Genomic DNA, 17,184 nt, shown 5'->3' on the forward strand with positions numbered 1-17,184 from the left:
AAAATTCAAGGAGGGAGAATGAGATGGAGAGACAACTCATTTGCTAAGATTTCCAATTGTATTAGATCTTATATATGGAGTTCATGGGTAGACATCTCAACCATAGGATTTCCCATCTCCTATAGAGTTCATGAGCATACATGTCATTCACATGATAGCCCAACTTTTATGAGCTCAAACACACAACTCCTCTATGGGTTTGTCCAAATTTGATTGATTTGCAGGCATACATCTCACTTATGAGATTGTTCACAATAGTATAAAATTTTATTTAATCTCATGAGTAAATTGAATGCTTGAATTTAAAATATCATTATTTCTTTCTTTGGTATTGTCCTCTGAATTGACAAAATAATTCAGATCACTTGACCTATGAGGTTGAGTCTCTAAAGAAGGTTAGCTTCCTTTACTATTAGGGTGCACCTAACTACACTTGGAGAGGGAGAGGAAGAAGGAATGCATGAAAAAAAATATATCTACTCTAACCTAAGGGGTGATGCACCAAAATAGAGTGTTTGAACCTATCTCTACTCATGAATGCATAGTTAACCACTTATAACCTTAAAGAATACAAATTTAGATCTTGCTTGATTCAACAACCACATGTAGATCATACAACAAAAGAATGCTATAGGAAGAGACTTCACTTAATATCATTCAAATTCCAAAAGTAAATACAATCATGCAAATTTTAGAATATAGATAAAATAACATTAACTAGAGCTAAAGAGAACTTGTATAGTGTGTTAATGGCTAAAAGAGACTTAGAGAGGATTACAATGGCTCAAAGGCATGAAAAATTATAGTAGTACGCATAGAAGTGATACTAGAGAATTAGAGAAATATTAACCCTTACAAAATTTACAAAATCTATCTTTATAGCGCAAGGATAACTAGGATATTTCTAACTAAAGTTTCTTTACAACCACTACCATTAAGTTCTTAGAGAATAATCAAGATGATTCCAATAGTAAATTTGATTAGGTACACTTGTAGAGGCATGAAAATCATGGAAACACTAACTGGAGAAAACCTTGAAGTGATGGAAATGACACCATTCAATGCTAAAATTCCTAAAAATAGATGATTATATGGTGAGAAGGGTTCCATTTGCATCATTTAAAATCAAACATTAAGTTGGAGTGGTTGGGATCGATCAAAAATATTAGATCATGTAAGAAACCCTATCTTTCCTCATTTCTAGCTTATGAAATTAGCAAGTTTAGCATGTCAACCTAGTCAAGAAACTAGAAACCTCTATGTGGACCAACCATATTATTTCCTTTTTCCATATCATGGAGTCTTTGTGTTTCTAATCACATCATTAAATAATTGTGCCACCCATTAAAACTTTACTACGGAAACTTACAATATTGTTGATTTTAATCGTGATGTCAACCTAACTGTGCCTGCTAGGACACATGGAAAATCCTCACTATATCGCTATAGCTAAAGATCAATCATTTTCCCATAGCAACATAATGAGAGATGTCAATCTTCCTCCATCTAATAGCCTTGAAGGTACACCCAACCTGTTAGTACACCAGCCAATAGAAACATGATTTTTTGCCAACCTATCTAACACTAACCCATCGAACCATGGCCTATAAAAGGAAAGGACTAACCTACCACATGAAAAGTGCTTGCTATGTCACATGAAGTAACTACCTTGAAATTTTCTATAGTGACATAGTGATAACCATAGATGATCCTTAATCTGATGGCGAGTAAAATGTACTGAAGGAACTAGCCTACACCTTGCATAATCATTACCTTAACCAATGAGAAACCAAAAAACTACCATCATGCTCTCACAACTACCCAGCTTCTCTGATAGGAAAGGGGATCCACCTAGCCCTCCTTATGCTGTATGAAATAACTACCTTTCAACTTTGCATAGTGACATAGCAATCATCATAGATCATGAAAAGATTTGATGATGAGGAAATTGTGGGCCCGTAAAAATGTGACTTAACAAAAATTAGAAATATTATAAGGTTTTTTATTTAATTTACTTCATATTTACATGGCATTGTTTAATATTAAAGGTGGGAAGTGACCATTTAACATTTGAATTCAAATGTGGCAATTTTGGTGGGAAGGAAAATTTGGCCAATAGACACATTGTCTCAAAGGATGGTTTAGCCATTGATCTAGAAAGAACAAAGAAAATACTTTCTCTTTCCCTTCCTAGTCATAAGAAAGGTCTACAAAGTTTTATTGGTAGAATAAATTTTGTGAGGAGGTTTATCCCTAATTTAGCTACCATGGTAAAACCTCTTATAGTCATGCTTAAGAAGAATATTTTCTTTTCATGGACCAAGGAAGGGAAGGTGAGTTTTGGAGAGATCAAATTAGCCATAACCTTAGCTCCTACTCTCATCAATTTGAATTTTGAGAAGGACTTAATTCTTTACACCTTAGGATGTGAGTCAAGCATTTATATTGTCTTGACTCAAACAAATGATAAGAATTAAGAACAACCTATTCCCTTCTTTAGTGAAGGGGTTAAGGAATATGAAAATAAATATATTTATGTAGAGAAGCAAGCCCTTGCAGTAATAAGAGCTTTGAATAAATTCAAACACCTTTTGTCTTATAACAAGATTCATTTATTAGTACCCCATGCCAGTGTAAAGGACATTCTTTTAAGAAAATATTAGTGATAAGAGAGATGGGTGGATCACTAAGGTGATGGAATATGATGTGGACATCTAGTTTACCAAGTTAGTAAGAGGGAAAGGATTGTGCAAATAGATGATCTCATCTTAGGATTTAGATGAGGAAGCTTCCATCATATTACTAGAATAGAAAGAAGAAAGAAATGATAATCCAAGGAGATGGATAGATGACATTAAGACATTCTTAACAAGAAAAGGAAATCCTTAAGGGCTTGGTAAGGCTAGAAGGAGGTAGTTCAGATTATTGTCAATCCCCTATGCTATAATTGATGCCACCCTATATAGGAGAGACTTCAATGGAGTCCTATTGAGATGCATTGATACAAACCAAGCTAAAAGAGTGATCAAAGATCTTCATAATGGTCCTAACGGTGGCCACTTTTCAGCAAGGACAACTATAATGAAGATCATGGGAGATGGTTACTACTAGCCATCCTTGTTCCATGATTGTCACAACTATGTGAGGAAATGTGAAAAATGTGCTTTCCTTTTAGGTAAATAGAGGCTTGTAGCTCTTCCTCTTCACCTCATTCAAGTAGATCAGCTCTTTGCTCAATTAGGATTGGATTTCATAGGCTCCATCAATCCTCCTTCTAGCTTTGGTCACAAATGGATCCTAAAGGCTATAGATTACTTCACCAGATGGATAGAAGTAGTTTCATTAAAGGATGCCATAAAATCTTCAATTTTTGAATTCCTTGATGGAATTGTGATCAGGTTTGGTGCCCCTTCAACTATTATTAGGATAATGCAAAATCTTTTCTAGGAGTTCAGATTTGGGCATGGGCACTTGATCATAATATCTACTTGAGCACAACCTCAAACTACTATCCTCAAGGCAATGGATTGGTTGAGTCATCTAACAAAAATATAATTAGTATTATCAAAAGGACTATAGAGGATAACCAGAGGTGTTGATATCAAAAGTTGAAGATATCACTATGGGCTGATAGAATAACACCTAAGAGGGAAATTGGAAATTCACCCTTTATGTTGGTATATGGTAGGGAAGAAAGGCTTCCAATTTCATTAGAATTTTTTTCCCTAAATCTAGCTCATTAGGTGAGGCTAATTGAAAATGATGCTATTTCTATAAGAATGGTAGAGATGATGAAGCTAGAAGAGAAAAGAAACTAGGCCATGCAGACCATAGGAGCACATCAGTAATAGATGAAAAAGAGCTTTGATAAGAAGGCTAAAGTCAGAGTTTTTAGAGAAGGTGACCTTGTGCTCAAGTGGGATATAGATAGGGAAAAAATAGGGAGGCACTCAAAGTTTGATGCACTATGGACTGGTCCCTATGTGATTATCAGTTGTAAATAGGCCAATGCTTTTCAATTAAGAAGGCCTAATGGTGAAATTTTTCCTATTCTAATTAATGGGATATATCTTAAGTCCTAATTTTGATAAATATGAGCATTTGAAGTATATAATTAGGTTAGTTTCCTTCATGTGGTTTCCTATTTTTCAAAAAGTGCATGAGCACATGTGTTTTTATAGAGGTTGTAGAGGATTTTGGTTCCTAGTTTCAATTGCAGAGAGACAATTTTGATGTTCCTAGGCATGTTTTTTTCAATTTTAGGGTTTTGTTGGGTAGATTCTCATGGTTTCTATGACTTTTTTACCTAGTGTATGTACAAGCTACTTGTCTATGCATAGTTGGCTTGCACCCCCCTAAGTCACCAAATTCGTTTGTCATTTTTGCCTTCCCAAAAAAATTGCCATATTTGAATTCAAACATAGTAATGTTCACATATTTGAAAATTCAAATAAAATGGGGACAAAATACCTTATACTAAAACCTTAGGTTATACTTTAATTCCTAAATTAATACATACTTTAATATTTCCATAGGCTCGTAACTTCCTCATCATTAGATCTTCTCATGATCTATGGTTGTCGCTATGTCACTTTGCAGAGTTGTAAGGTAGTTATTTCATGTCACATAATCATGGCTCGAAGTGTGAATTTTAGTAGACCCCTTTCCTATCAAAGAACATTGGAAATTTTATTATTTCTAATTTGGTGAGGTGATGACTCTACAAGGTGTGGGCCAGTTCCTTCAGTGCATTTTACTCACTGTAAGATCAAGGATCATCCATTTTCATCACTTTGACACTTTACAAAGTCTATGATGCAGAGCCCACTATATTTACCTTCAAAGAAACTTATTTCAATTTATGGAATTAAAAATATTCTGGTACACCCTCAAGGAACAAAGAACATCTAAAAGATTTCAACAAAGAACCCTAACATTATACACCAATAAAGACAACATTTTCATTCACACAATCAGATTTCTATGTCTGATTACATTATTTGTAACTTTCATTCCTGAACTTTTCTTTCCAAATCCTTTGGTGATTTTTTTTTAAATTAGGAATAATAAAACATTTTAAAATATAATACTCATCCAATAAACCAATTACAAGTTATGGTCTTTTTATCAAGACCCATTTTCTCTGTCATAAACCAGAAGTAAAAACAGTAACCCTGTCTAGGGCATCAAATATATGTTACAAAAAAAATTCAAATAACACCAAACCATTTCCACAATATCAACTTGTGATTCTAGTTTCCAAATCTGTAAGAAATTTATTTTTTCTATTCATAAATCATTGTATAAGATCAAATCTTTGTCTGCAACACCATTGAAGGCATTTTAAAAAACTAGTTTTCACTAAAATCTTCATAACTTTCATAAATCTAAATGAAAATGATTCAAACTAATTGAAAATGAAATAAATTTCACATATATTTCCAAATAATATTATTATGGGTCCTGAGTCTCCAAAATGTGTCTATGCAACATGCTGCAATATGGTTGTATTCAGGGAATCTCAAATCTGCAAATACCCATTTTCACAAAAATGATCATAACTTATTCATTTCTTCATAAATTTGAACCAAAAAAAAATCATGAGAAGGAGGATTCATCATTACATCTATCTGTTACTATATTACATGGTTTCTAGGCTATACATGGCTATACAAGGCATTGGAACAACACTAAAACTAAAACACCAATCAAAACAACAACAATGGAATGCACAAAAAATGTATCAAAATATTTCCTCTTCTCAAAAATTGATTTGGTTCAACCATAAAATGGTATTTATATCTATTTGATATTTATAAACCTTCTTAAATACCTCCAAGACCAACCATATACCTTTTTACATCATTTTTGTATTATTAGTAACTTTCTCAATCTTGCATTTTACAACTTTGTATGCAACTTTTACATTTTTGACAAAATGGCTTCATACCCTTTACAACTTGACCCAAATAAAATATAAATGACTCAAATGGATTCAAATATCTCAAATAATAAATCTTAACTTTCTCATATTCTTTTACTTTAGGTGCTCCTACACCATACTCCCAACTTTGAAAAGTTTCCAAGTCTCTTGGAAACATGGAACCAATAACCTGCAAGAAAAAAATTAGACCAAAAATATTGACCTTCACCTTTGCTTGATACTAATCAATTGAGTTTTGGCCATGCTTTTTTTATTATACTTATTTCAATGTAGGTGATGAAGAAATAAAATTGGAGAGGACATAAATTTGTTCTTAATAGGTTCATATTCTCAAGAAAAAGAATTGAAAGACTAAAAGTGAAGATGAAGAGATCTTTGAAACCCTATTTCCAAGAGGACTTGGAAAAATTTCAAAGTTGGGGATTATGGTGTAGGATAACCTATTCATTAGATATTTCATGGATAAAATCATATTTTAAATTTTATTTAATATATTTTTAATGTTATGTAAGAAATTAAATACCATTTGGAGTTCATTCAAATTATTTTGTAAGGCTATAAAAGCCATTAAAATCACAGTGATCTATGAGGTCTTAAAAAATGTTAAGTATGCAAAACAACTCAAATATATCAAAATAGAGTGAAAATAGTTTAATTGGAGTCTTAAATTCATATTTATCATATTTCAATGGTTTAGGAAAAGTTTGAAGTCATTTGGATAATAATTGTAAAAGTTGTTCAAAAGTTGCCAAAATTGTAATAACAACTTTTACAACTTGGTGACAACTTTTTAAAAGTTTTTTTAAAGGTGTTAATGGGTAGTTTTTTGTTTTTTGGAGAGTTTAATATGATTTAAAATTATATATATTTGGTCTCCAAAATATGAAATTGTAAGTTGGAGAAGTTGGAGGAAGGATTTGGAATAGAAGAAAACTTATTTTGATGTTGTATATTTCAGTTTTCTGGTTATTTTTTCCTACAATTTCTCTGATGTTTTGGACTCATTTTGAATGGTAAAGATCCAAAACTTATATTTTCAGAAATTTATATGAGTTAGCTTTCATTTGGTTTTGTTTTGGCTTATTTTCATTATTTTTGGAAGAGGTTATGGCCGTTTTAGTGAAGACTAGTCAAATTCTGTCACAATATGAATAATTTTGAGAAAATTATAATAACTTTTATTTCCTTTCTTGTATTCGGATATAACTTGGAGAAAATAGTGGTAAATAACTATTATTAAGTCTAAAAACATGGATTTGTTTCATTCTTTCATTTATGGAAGTTACTAATAATTGATTAAGGGTTTTAAATTCTGCCCTAGTTGAGAAATTGTTCTTAAAAGATGCAACATTCTTGCATTCATTTGATTAGTTGGAAAAGAATATGAATGTGAATCCATATATATAATTATAGAGTTTTCTAGAAGGCCCATATAGCATACTTCTATTGCTCTCTCTACATAAGTTGCAAGGTAGTTATTTCATGTGACATAGTGATAAGTTGACACGTGGATATGGGTCGTGTTTCCTTTTGAGTTGCAAGTGATGTGAATAAGGTGTTAGATGAGTTGGTTGGTACCAAGATTCCTATTGGTTGATGCACTAATAGGTTTGTTAAATTTTTGAGCTCATTAGATGGTGGGAGATTAACATCTCTCATTATGTTACTATAGGAAAACGATTGATCTTTAGCTATAGTGACATAGAAACAATTTGTCCCATGTCTTGGTGGGCCTAGTTTGGCAAGTGCAGTTAGGTTGACATCACAGTTAAGTCAGCAATATTGTAATCCATCACCATCAAGTTGTATAGGGTGACAAGTCTAGTTAATGATGTGGTCAAAACACATGAATACTCCATGAGGTGGAAAAAATAAATAATATGATTGTTCCATATGGCTCATCATGGTTATAAGACTTTGTTTAAATGTCAACCTTGCTGATTTATAAGATAGAAGTGAGGAAAGATTGGGTTTTCTTGCAGAATCCAATTTTTTTGATCAATCCCAATCACTCCAAGTTAATTTTGGGTTTTAAACAATTTAATCCCAATCCCAATCAATTTTGGGTTTTCTTGCAAAATCCAATTTTTTTGATCAATCCCAGTCACTCTTCATACCATCTAATCATCCATTTTGAGAAGTTTTAGCATTGATTGACACTGCTTTTGTCACTTCAAGGTTTGCTCCAATCAGGGTTTCCATGATTTACATGCCTCTGCAAGTGTACTAAATCAAATTTACCATTGGGATCATCTTAATTATTCTCTGAGCACTTGATAGCAATGGTTGTAAAGTAACTTTAGTTAGAAATATCTTAGTTATGCCTAAGATATAAAGGTAGATTTTGTAATCTTTGTAAGGGTTGATCTTTCTCTGATTCTCTAGTATCGCTTCTACACACACTACTATAATTTTTCATGCCTCTGAGCCATTGTAATTCCTATGTTGAGTCTCTTTTAGCCATAAATACACTATGCAAGTTCTCTTTGCCTTTGGTTAATGACTTTGTCTATATTCTACAATTTGCATGATTGTATCTACTTTTGGAATTTGAATGATATTAAGTGAAGTCTCTTCCTATAGCATTCTTTTTTTGTCTAATCTACATGTGGTTGTTGAATTAAGAAAAATTTAAATCTATGTTCTTTGAGGTTATAACTAGTTAATTAAGCATTCATGGCTAGAGATAGGGTCAAACATTCTATTTTGGTGTGTCACCCTTTAGGTTAGAGTAGGTAGATTTTCATTCATGCATTCCTTCTCCCTTTTCCTCTCCAAGTGTTGTTAGGTGCACCCTAATAGTAAAGGAAGTTGGCCTTCTCTGAAGACTCAATCTCATAGTTCAAGTCCCACATTTTGGAGGTTATTTTCATGTTTCACAAGGTTGTCCTTAGGTAAAATGTTTAGACAAGGGTGCAAACTTTTGTGACCATACATACGTCTTTTATTTTTACTATTTCAGGTTCTGATACTGCAACAATGTGGTTTTCACCACTAGACCTTCTATTTCTTTTCTTTTCTATTATGTGACTAAGATATTTGATGTTATCTTCAGTTATGTTGACACTATGTTGTCTAGTTGAAGATGTTACAAGTTTGATAGTGTTTAAGTAGTAGGAAAGATCATAGTCATTTTGGAATGTAGGGACTTCACTAGATGCATTTGAATTCTAATCTATGAGCTCGAGATAGGTGAGTGAAAGAGATTTGGCAAGTTTGATGGTGTTTATAATATGGTCACCAAATTCTTGAATAAGAAATTCAAGATGTAGAGTAGTTTAGTTTGTAAGTGTGTTTGAATTCCTTTGAGTACTAATGTCATTAATTGAAGACTTTATGACACTAGTTGGGTGAGACTCATCTAGCCTAACCATAGTTGATTCACCAAAATTGATCTAATTTTCATAAACATGAACTTGATCTATATCATTTTCTATAGTTGCTTTTGAGAGAGACTCAAATTCATACTCTCAAGAATCTATACTACATGGGGACAAACTATAGAATTCCCCAACAGTTATAGGGACAAAGTCTCCTTCATCATCTAGATTTTTACAAAGTTTCTCAATGACTAAAACATGACTAGACACTCCTTATTCTTGTTGGATATGGGGAGAATTAGTAGCATTTTCATAAGAGTCACTATCACCATCCATAGTGTTGACACATGGTACAAATTCATCTAGTTCTGGGAAGAATTTAGCAAGATCAACAAGAATTGGATAAGGATAAGGATCCTCATCATCAATTCCATCCTCATGGTCATCTAACTCAACTTGTGACTCATGGTCAAATGAACTTTCAAGTTATGGTATATACTTGTTAATTCCTAGATGGAAGAGAATTTTCTTGAAGCCTAGACCAGATGTATCTTGAGATCTTCTAGCTATCACTTTGACAAGATCAATTAGACCATTTCTGTTGCATCCAATTGGACCATTCCCCTTATAGCCAAAACATTTCATGAGTTTAAGGCCTAGACCATACTTTCCTAGAGTAATTTCATGAGACTATTCCGTGAGGTCAATTGGAGTCTCCTCTTTGTATATCCATGCAAGAATGGCTCTAGTTTAATCTTCCTCCTCTAGAGGTACAATATCTTTAATAGAGGTACCAATGTATTTATTTTGAAGTGTTAGCACAAAAGGTCTCTTCACTTTAGATGGTCTACCATAATGATGGGGAGACTCAGGAAGAGATGTCAAAGACAAAACCAATTCTATGTGATATTCACCCATCCCAATTTCTTTCAACTTGAGTGACTACTTGATTTGTTTCAGCTTATCATCATGGTGATCTATAGATTCTCTATTAGTAGTTACAAAGCTCTTAGTAGATTTCAACATGTTACAGGTGTAGCTAGTATTTGCAGGGATAGTGACTTCAAAGCCATGATACATTGATGGTAAGTTGAAGGCATAGCTTGCATTTCATATACCTATGGTATTCCTAGCAGGATGTTGTATGCTAATGGAATATCAATGACTTGACTAGTAAGATCCCTTTCTATAGGACCAACTCAAAGAGGCAATAGAACAAGACCTAAATATTTGATCTTGACTTCCTCATATTCCTTGATGGTTATCTTATGAAAAGGGTTAATGGACTCTTTAAAATAGCCCAATTGTCTAAGAAGGGTAGCAAAGACAATATTTAAACTAGCTCCATTTTCAATGAGCACATGGTGGCCATGTTTCTGGTATATCATGACTTGAATATGTAGTGGTTGGTTATATAGATGACTCAGTAAATTGTCATCCTCCTTAAAGAAGGACCTATAGTAAGTTGAGTTTAGACGACCTACCATAGATTGGAACCTATAAAGGTCAAGATATTGAGGTACATTTGCCTTAGTGAGGGATTTTTCAAGGATCTTCGAATGAGCAAGTGAGATTTTGAGCAATGCAAAGTTAATGATTTGAGCATTTGTTCATTGTAATTTATCAAGGATACTATAGCTAGTAGCCACAGAAGATGTTATAACTTTTGTACCTCTACCAGATTGACTAGCAAGAGGTTTTTCTTTGTGTTTTTCTAACTTAGGAGTAGAAGGCATAGGTTCTTTGAGTACTATCTTGGCACAAGAATGCATAATAGCATTGGCACAAGATTATGATGGATTTTTGTTAGATGTGTTGGATGTAGCACCCCTTAAGACAAATGGTGTCTTAGGTTTAATGTTGTCTTGGTTTCCCTTAGTGGTGATGACATCACAATACTCATAATCCACAAGTTTAAACATGTTGATTACATTATCATCACTAGAGTACATATAGTTGACCTTTTTATGAGGTTTCTATTTTAAGTTTTCTCCTTTTCCATAAGACAAGACTGGTTCCTTGAAAGCCTTGTGATCTGACTTCTTATTATGTTCATTTGCAACAATGTCACCATCATAAATTAAGTCTTGAACTTTGTAATGTACGTTGATGCAATATTTGGTTTTGTGACCTTTTTTCTAATGGTATTAGTAAAATGTAGTTTCATTCCACCATGGGGGTTGTGGTTGTGGATCATAAGGACAAGAGTTATCCAATGGAGAAATGACCTTGTTTTGTAGCAAGGTCTTATAGACCACATCCAGAGGTTCACCAGGAGGTGCATATTCTCATTTTTGGCATGTAACCAAAGATGAGTTCTTTGGTTTGTTTCCAAATGCCTTATTGTTAGGAAAAGGTTTGTCAATGTTTTTAGATTCTTTGAGATTGTCTATAAGATTTAAAGCTTCTTTAGCAAGCTTAGGAGTAATGTTGTTAATGACTCCATCATGTATCACCTCTTAGTTCTTATTCACATACTTAGATTTATCCTTATTAGAGGTTGATCCTTGTTGGTGTCCTTTTGAAGGGTTATCTCACCCTTTTTGACCCTGAACTCCTCTATTCAGATAGCTTGTGTGACCATGTCTTCAAAGGTGCATGGACCTTGAAGTTAAGCTCTATACCCAAAGTCAGGTAAAAGATTATTCATTAAGATGTCAAGATCCTCCATTTCAAGGATCTTTAATGGATATTTGGTGTATAGTTGTCTCCACCTTTGGAGGAATATGAGGAAAGGTTCCCCAACCCTCTATTTAAGGTTAAACAAGTCACGTATGTTAATTGGATGTTGTATGTTGTGTGAGTAATATTGAACAAATAGGTTAACAATCTCATCAAATGTTTTGATACTAGTAGGTAATCATGAAAACCATTCCATGGCTTGACCACCTAGACTTCATGGGAATAGACACATGAGATATGTTTGATTATGCATAAATTCCATAGACAAAGCACCAAATTCCCACAAATGATCTTGGGGATCAAAAGTTTCAAATTATTTATCATACTTGGGTACCTTAACTCCTCTTGGAAAAGGAGGCACATCTATATGCTTATCAAAATGAAATGGACAAAGAGTGTCTAAGGTGTATTTTTGTAGGTTTTTCCTTATCACACATCATTTGGGCTAACTGTTCTTGCATGATCTCTAGCTAGTTTTGAAACTTAGACATTTCATTTTCCTCTTTAGGTGTAAGGATTTTTTTGACATTAAAGTGATGAGGTAGCCTGGCTCCCTCTTGAGCGAGTTTGAGAAAGCATTTCTCTTTCTCTTTGTTAAGAAAGATCTGCATGAGTTTTTGGAAGTGTTTATCCTTATGACATCTTTTGATGTGTTCAAAAATTATCCCTTTGTTTTTCTCATTCTCATTAGTGAAAGGTTCTTTATGTCTTTCATTCCTTTGGTGATCTTCTTCTCTACTATGTTCTTTGAGTTCTTTGTCTTGATCAGCCATGTTAGGAATGTAATAATTTTTAGTGTATGTTGGTTGAAAAGGTTGTCTGAATAAGAATTCAGCTATGTTGTTTGGAGATGTATGACCTTTTCTAGTTTTGGGATTCTCTTGATAGAAGAGATTCCTATTTTGTTGTAAGTTTATGGAAAATATTCTCTAAACACAAGGGATCTAACTGGCAAAGGAGATTGTGAAGACTCCTTACTAGATGTACTGGATACAAACCATGTATAAGCTAAGAAGTGGCTTTTTCCATGATTAGGACCCCTAGCTCTATCTCATGTAATTCCATGGAGATGAAACACATTTCCACTCCTTTTTGTAATAGTCATAGACAATGACAAAAACAAAAAGCCTAGACAAGGACCACACTAGAACATAGCCTCAAGGTGAGATAAGAGTGTTGTATACTTAGGTACAAGTTGCTTGAGTAATGGATAGAACAACCAAGATTTATGACTATCATGACACAAAGTATGAAAAACACAAAAGGACAGAATAGGATAACTGAGTGAGGAGACTAGTTCATGTGTAGATCGCAAGTTGACAACTAACCAAGAAGTCACTACTTGATATTGTTTAGAGATATAGAAGTGATAAAATGTTGTACACATAGATCAAACTTGTAGTTTTGATAACTCCAACATAAAAATTTAATATTTTTAGGACAAGATCCCTTGAGAGGATTCATAGGGAACTATGTGAGGAAGCATAGTGAACTAGGCAAAGTTTTAGAACAACAATTTTGGACTAGTTTTCTCATGAGAGGACTTGCACAAAGTTGTGCAAGGATTTAACAGTTTGACTAAAAGATAGGATTTTGGCATCAGTATACAATTTTTGGAAAAATATCACATGGAGATTTACAAAAATTTGCACAAGGAATTGCAAAATACCCCATGAGGAAGTGTTGACTAGGAGTTTTCTCATGCAAAAATTCACATAACTGGGTATGAGAAAAGAGACAAACTGGTAGTTTTTTTACTAAACTCAAAGAGATTTCCAATAGTTTCAATAGTTCTCAATAGAAGACTAATTTTTTTTTACAAGGTTTAGATAGATATCATCATATTTTTCAATTTTTGGACATGTCTTTGTTTACAAAGATAGTTGTTTTCAGACACAGGAAGCAAGCAGTAGTCATAAACAATCAAACCAATGACAAAGAAACTCTGAAAGATAGGGGAGTCTTGACCTTTTATTTCCTTGAAATATTTGGACAAGTTTAAAGTATCAAAAAAGATACTCTTTATCCCTATAACCAAAAATAGTAGAGGAAGAAAAATCTTTGTCTCACAACTTATGTGCATGCATTCACCTCACATGGTTGTGTCAGTCCACTAGAGGGCACCCATGTTTTTGGTGTATTCCAAGGACTCAATAACATATACACTAAATGAACACCCTTATGGTAGGGGACAAGCATGTATACCACCTTGCAACATCTAGGTATATGCCTATGGTGCGTATCTATAGGAGAAATTCTTCCCCCCCCTTACACAAAGATTATGCCCCTTTCAGAGGTGAATTAGGTAGAAACTAACTAAGAGGTTTTTACTTGGCTTCCATTCATATTAACCCCAAATGGCTTTATGAATGAAGTTGAGGCCAATAGCTCACACCACCATCTATAAGTGCACACACTCAACTAGCAAGACTTGGACTAGCACTACCCAGTGCAATATACAGAGCCTCTTCTTGATATGTGATATTGGAATAAAGAAGAGGCAATTAACATGGCTTTGGAGTCCTTTGATCAACAAAGCTTCTTTATTATAGTGATTTGGAATCTCCAAAAAAAGGAGTGTGCTCACTTGGGTTATTCCCAAAGGTTAGATTGCTCTAGTAGTCCCTCCAAAGGTTGACTTAGATTGGTGGTTTACATCTAAGAGTCCAAGTTTATGATTTCTCGCATGGGGAAAGAGCATACTACTCTACCTTGTCACCTTACCCAAACATCTAGAACATGTTCATCATCGAGTTAGCTTATCAATCCCAACTTGTCTTATTCTAAGACTTTGATCCCCTAAAAATAAATCATCATCTCTTCATCAAAGGCTTTTCTTGGGAGAACCATTAACTTTCTTGCCTCCCTCAAGTACCATCTTCCAAAGGTGTCTAGGTTTCTAATTTACTCTTTGGCATCACTTCCAAGTAGAAAAGAGTAAACTCCCTTATTCCTTTGTCTAGAGCCCTAAAAAATTCACAAGCCCTATTAAATATGTGTAAGAAAGCAATAAAAAATACACAACATTTTAGTGGGTTTGAATATATTCTTTGAAATGTGTATCTTTTACAAATGTCCTATAGTACAACTATTAGTATTGTTTTAAGGGTTTTTAATAAGGTGTCTTCAACAAGTGTCCCACAAACCACTATTAAGTTGTTGAAAATTAAAAACCAAAAATTAAAATGCTTTAGAGACAACCATTAGTTAAATAATGATGATAAAAATTAAATCTAAAAAAATACATTCTGCATTTACCAATGCCAAATTTTGTGTGAAATCCTACTCAAGCCCACGTGAGAAAATGGCATGTACTGCATGAGAAACTACACAATTACACACTTTTTCATGTGAGGAAGTGTAGTATAGGGAGAAAATTCTTAGTTTCTTTGTGCGAGAATGATATTTTTCACATGAGAGACTGGAGTACTATACAAACGATAGTGATAGAACATTAAAATGTGTAGGAAAAAAGGAACAGATGAGGCCAAAAACTTGATTTTCTTAGGCCCCACGGTGGGTGCTAGAAATGTATGTGGGAAATGTGGGCCTTTATCTTCATACACACTTGAACATGATCATTATTTTAGGGATCATCCTGGAATGGACATGGGGTTTTCCATCTGAAATAAATCCAATAGGTTGATCTATTGCCTCCTAACTAGAATGATTATGCTATTGCTCTTAGATCGAGAAGCTGGCAACTAGAGATCTAGAATGAAGGATTTAGTATCGCTAATTGGGATGCAATACTAAGCTAGAAGGGTTAATCTAGAAATAAGAAGAACAATTAATCTAAATGAGTGCATTTAAACTAAATGAGATTACTATGCAAGAATAATAAAGCTACGCATGTAAATGCTTGAGTGATTAATTCAGCATGAATTTGATGCAATTCAATTGTTCCCCCTTCAAAATGTGGAATTGAGGGGTTCTTAAATAGAATCTAAGAATTTTATTAGTGGTCAAGATCAAATAGAATGGATGGTTGAGATCTATATAAGATTTAGTGAGAATAGAAAGTTTCCTTATGAAAAGGAAGTTAACTGATTTTCTTTTGAGTGGAATAATGAGTTAACTAATTTATTTCCTTTTCTAATTTTTGTCAACTTAGAGTTTCCATTTCTGAACAAAAGAGAACATTTGGAGAATATATTTAATTTAATAAAATAGAATATGACCTCATAAATGGATATTCTTAATTAATTAAATAATTAAACTCAATAATTAAAATGAGGATATATCTTATTAAATGAAATACATTTAATTCCTTAATATGTATTTTAGAAAAAGGGGTAATTTTAATTTAGCCAAAGTGTTAGGACTTATAATTTAATTAAATTGATTAATAGGTTTACCTTTGCTAATTTGATTAGACTTAGGAATTAAATAGAGTATGCAATTAGTGCAAATTAAGGATTTTTTGCATTTGACACTTAGGTCAAATAGTGATTATCATAATCAAAATTGCCTAGTAAAATATGACTTAGGATTGATTGAATAGAATAGAATTGGTTTAGCATGGTAATGTGCCATTTTTGGGGTATTACAAACCTCTTATGCCATAACCACACATCAACAATTTCTACAACTAGACAAGTAGCATCCTCTGTATCAAGGTAGAATAGATTACCTTCACTTTGGTCACCTTTTCCAATTAATTTTCCATCAATATCATATATCTTAGAAATCTTACTCTAAAATTCAACCTTACAACCTGAACTATTTAATTGTGACACACTCAACAAATTATAGTTAAGTCCTTCAATATAATAAGAATTATCACATAAAATATTATATGTGAGTTTGATAGAACCTTTTCTTTTTATCAGGTAGGGTGCATTATTATCAAACCTTACACTATTTCCATCATAATAGTTCAAGGTAATGAACTTACTTTTATCTCCAGTCATGTGATGTGAACACCCATTGTCAATGATCCATCTATCATTCTTATGTACAAAAGAAATCAATGTAGTTGCCTCATTGAAATTAGAATCACCCTTCATTGCAAAATATACCAGTTCATCATCATGATTGTCAAATCCATCTTTAGTTTCTTCTTCAACAATATAAAAAAACTTCATGTCTTTGTCTTTGTATTCTTTGTTGTCTTCATCTCTTCTACTTTTGCACTTGTCTCCACCTCTCTAATTCTTCTTCCCTAGAAATCTAGCACCAATATGACCAACCTCATTGCAATTAAAACACATGATAGGTAACTTACCTTTGAATTTT

At 33.2% G+C, this 17,184-nt stretch overlaps 1 pseudogene; it reads right to left on the bottom strand.

Moving 5' to 3' along the window:
- LOC149531892 (uncharacterized) overlaps positions 1–17,184 on the bottom strand; it is a 161,571-nt pseudogene that overhangs the window by 73,253 nt on the left and 71,134 nt on the right.

Source organism: Cupressus sempervirens, chromosome 11, assembly GCF_028749045.1.
Source record: "Cupressus sempervirens isolate cs-2001-9-10 chromosome 11, ASM2874904v1, whole genome shotgun sequence".
Lineage (NCBI taxonomy): Eukaryota > Viridiplantae > Streptophyta > Pinopsida > Cupressales > Cupressaceae > Cupressus > Cupressus sempervirens.